This window comes from Haliaeetus leucocephalus, unplaced genomic scaffold (assembly GCF_000737465.1).
Source record: "Haliaeetus leucocephalus isolate CR32 unplaced genomic scaffold, Haliaeetus_leucocephalus-4.0 Scaffold154, whole genome shotgun sequence".
Lineage (NCBI taxonomy): Eukaryota > Metazoa > Chordata > Aves > Accipitriformes > Accipitridae > Haliaeetus > Haliaeetus leucocephalus.
Genome location: NW_010972590.1, coordinates 130,432 through 134,362, shown reverse-complemented (window position 1 = coordinate 134,362; position 3,931 = coordinate 130,432).

Genomic DNA, 3,931 nt, shown 5'->3' with positions numbered 1-3,931 from the left:
TAAACTCTTTAAAGAGATTTTTGTTCCACGTCTCTGCTTTAGATATTAATCAAGAAAATAATTACAGAGGAATTTAGTAAAAAAAATCTACATGCATATAACTATGTACTGTTCATGTACGTTCAACGAGGTCCAATTAGTTGAAAAGAATTTGCATTTCAGTTAGTATGAGCTAACAAGACTGTAGGGAGACAATGCGATTCTACTAGCAGGGCAAGAAAGAATGGTGTTTTTCTGTAAGCATCAATTCCCATAACTGATAATTTTAAAATGTTACTGATCTTTACAGTATTTGTTTTTCAAACATCTAGGAGTTCAGTATAAATGTTTATATTAACTGTACATGCAGCAGTGTCCCTGAGACTACTCCTGGGGAAAAAAAAAAGATAAAACAGTGAGCATAGATTTATTATTTCTGTTGATTTAGTATTTACATTTCTATTTAATGATAACAATCCATCGATTATTTTAAAGGAGCATTCCTTATATTTGGTGTTCATTCTCAGGATTCATTAAAGGTACTGGGAAAAGATTCAGAAAATCTTTATGTCTCTATGCAAATGTTCCAATTTTCAGTAGTAACGATACATACACATGACATACACAGTTGGTGATCTCATATGTGTATACATAGTTTTCCTAAATCTCTGCACCCTCAACTGACTTACTGGATAGTACCTGTAATTCCCAGAGTTCATTTTGCTGCAGATGTTAACAGTTTTTCTAATTTGTAATGACAGTAAACTGGCCTTTGCTCTTCCCTTATTCAGTATTCATTTCTAGGCTTGGTTAAGTAGATAGCTGGGTTAAAGAACAGTGGTTTTTCATGTGACACATTCTGGTATTCATCTAATAGCTTGCTGGGACAAAACTGTCCCTGTTCTTGCCAAAATAATGAAAATGGTCCTCCACATCACATGACAATCAGCCCTTGCTTGTGCTGAAACAACCAAGCTTATATAATTGAGTTGTTTTAAAGACATTTTGTAACTGAATATTCCATACTGCCTCCAAAAAGGTATATATTTTACCAAGTAAGAGAGAATTCTTCTATTTGTCATTACAATAATATGTAAGCAGAGACTGTAACGATAATATTTACACTTTATCCACAGATAACAGCAAAGTTCTGAATTGTGTCCTATCAGGAATAGAATCTCACACTTGAAAATTATGCAAAGCCATCTCAATGGTCATATTCAGAGAGGTGGTGATTCCACTGCCGAAATGTCATTCTTTATCATCCCCTGCTCCCTAAGAATTATATAAGGGACTCACTCTGCAACATCTGTTAGACTCTATGAAATGTTCACAGATGTCTAAAATGAAAAAAAAAAAAAAAAAAAGTAGGGGGGGATTAATAAAGGAAACCTCCTCTGAACAGATAATCCACCCACATTTCCATATCCTAAAGAAAAAAATTTTGGCAGCACTGTATTTTCTCTGAAACCTGTCATCCTTACTTTGTAAAACATTTTTGCCTGAGTTTTAATAGGTAACTTCTGACTTATAAAAAAAGGCATAGGATTGATTATGTCATCATGCAACAATGAGACTGAATACTTTTTAGACCCCGGTGTTCCAAATGTCCTTGCTGAATTCTTCTTCTCTATCTTATTACAAGTATTGTGCATTTAGGAATCTGCTTTTCACTTTAATGTGTGTGCCTAATTCACACAGATTCTGGAAGTGTCCACATCTATGTTTTACTTTTTGTCTTTCACGGAAGAATTTTCAGGTCAAAAGTGCTCAGTATCCAGATCTTCAGACAACTGAAGCATGGCAGAACTTTTCAACATCAGTAAAGTTTTCACTTATAATTAAAAATCATATTTTCAAACCCTAGGCTACTCTAAGTTGGTTAGTCATGCTTTTTTTTAGACAGATATTTAATTTCTTTCCCATTACACATTAGGTGACGTGACAGGACCTTTATCCTCAAATAAAAATTTTGATTATGAGTCTGAAAGTGTACATTCCTGTTCTGAAAGCTTCAGGTCCTAGCAAGCTGTCACACTGCAACAGATCCTAATCACATCTTTGCCAAACTATGTACCAGCACCCCATACCACAAAACCCTTACAAAGACCACTGTGACACGCTAGCAAAAAGGTGAAAACTGTGACCTATTGCCTGCAGATAAAAACCTCATCAAGTAGACATCATCATGATTTTAATCACTCAGCCACTATGTTTTAACAAGTTACAGAAACAAAGGAACAGTAAAATACAGAAAAAGTAAGTACACAGACAAGACAATGACATCCATATATGCTGTCCTTCAGTGTTTAACATGATCACAGTGTGAATGTTGGCAGAGATGCCCAGTTGCAGGTTTGGGGGATGAATATGAACATGGAGGATATTACACAAATTAGAGGAAAGTTCTTATCAGCTGCAGGTGATGAATAGTATATACTTTTGTTTTCTTGTTTTGCTTTTGTTGTGCTTTTTTGTTTGTTATTTAAACAAGCCAATACTGGGAGTTCAGGTGACCTGAAACTCCTTTTTACAGGGGAAATCACATCTGTGTTTCTTGACCTACTTTGTAAGGGAGATATGTCAAATATACTAATTTGCCTGCGCAACAACAGAGGAGTACACAAGTGAATCAGAGAGAATCAAAGAATCATGATTACAGTGGATACACATATATAAATGACGAAATGGAGGATGAAGAAGGTTATAAAAACAAGTAACTTGATAAAACCTTATAAAAACACACAACCTAATGCCAAGTAACAACAGTTTGTTGATTGTGTCCATTAAGTTTTCTAAGTAATTACTTGCTGTTTAAAAGGTATTCTACACATCAGCATGCCATCTAACTAGTAATAGCGACTACATACATGTGGATAATACACTAAACTAAAAAAGTTCACACTTTTCTCAGAAGAATTTTACATGCCTAGCAAAAATTTGATGCAAACCCCTTAATTTGCAGACAGGTAAACAGGGCAGCTCATTCTGCACATGTGGCACAGTTCCACACCCAGTCTTCATTTCATATCTGTGTTTGCGTCAGTGTCTTTTTTTGACACAAAACTATCTATTTATTACTTAATTGTTTATACCAAAGTGTAGAAGATAACCACATTAAGGTATGAGAATCTGATTCAAAGCACAGTAGATACAAAGTCCAAGAGACTTTGATTTAAACTGTGCATCTAATGAAATGTCTGTACAGCCCACTGCTGAAATAATAGTGGGATTCAGACATTCTGTTTCGATTTACAAAGGATTAAAAGGACAGAGGGCACCTGACATGCCATATAACACAGGAAGATGTAGAACACAAAAATAAATGTATTTCATTTTTTAAATAAAATATTTCAAAACCAGTTGTATCTACTGAGACTTAAGTTCAGGATTCAACAGAAACAGCAAGTTCACGGCAACTGCTAAAATAACAATGCAAGAACTCAATTTATGTAAGTCATTGAGAAAGATAATTCAAACACTTTGATCTAAAAAAATCCCACCTGTACACATGTTTACATCCACGGATTATCACTATGCTATTATACAGGTGTACTACTATATTGCAGCATCTTTCAGCTGTTGATAATCTGGGGTTAAGCAAGGTTTATATTTTTAATATACTATTAAACTCAGCAAGTTTTGCTGTTCTTCTGACACACATCCTAAAACTGTGGAAAATGTCTGCTGGACACTACTTTAGTACAAGACCTTTACAAAGCGATTTATCCTCTGGTAGTTAATTTCATTACTCTCATCCTTTTAGTAAACTGTCTCCATAACAAGCAAGGTCTTTGGATCCCACAACAGCCTAAAGGGTTTAAGTGTAGGCTAAGATTATGATCTAATTATTCGATAATATAATCTATTGTGCCACTTCCTCGTAACAATTATTTGGTGTCTAAAACATAAGTCTGTCATAATTAAATAACTAAACTGACCTAAAAATCCT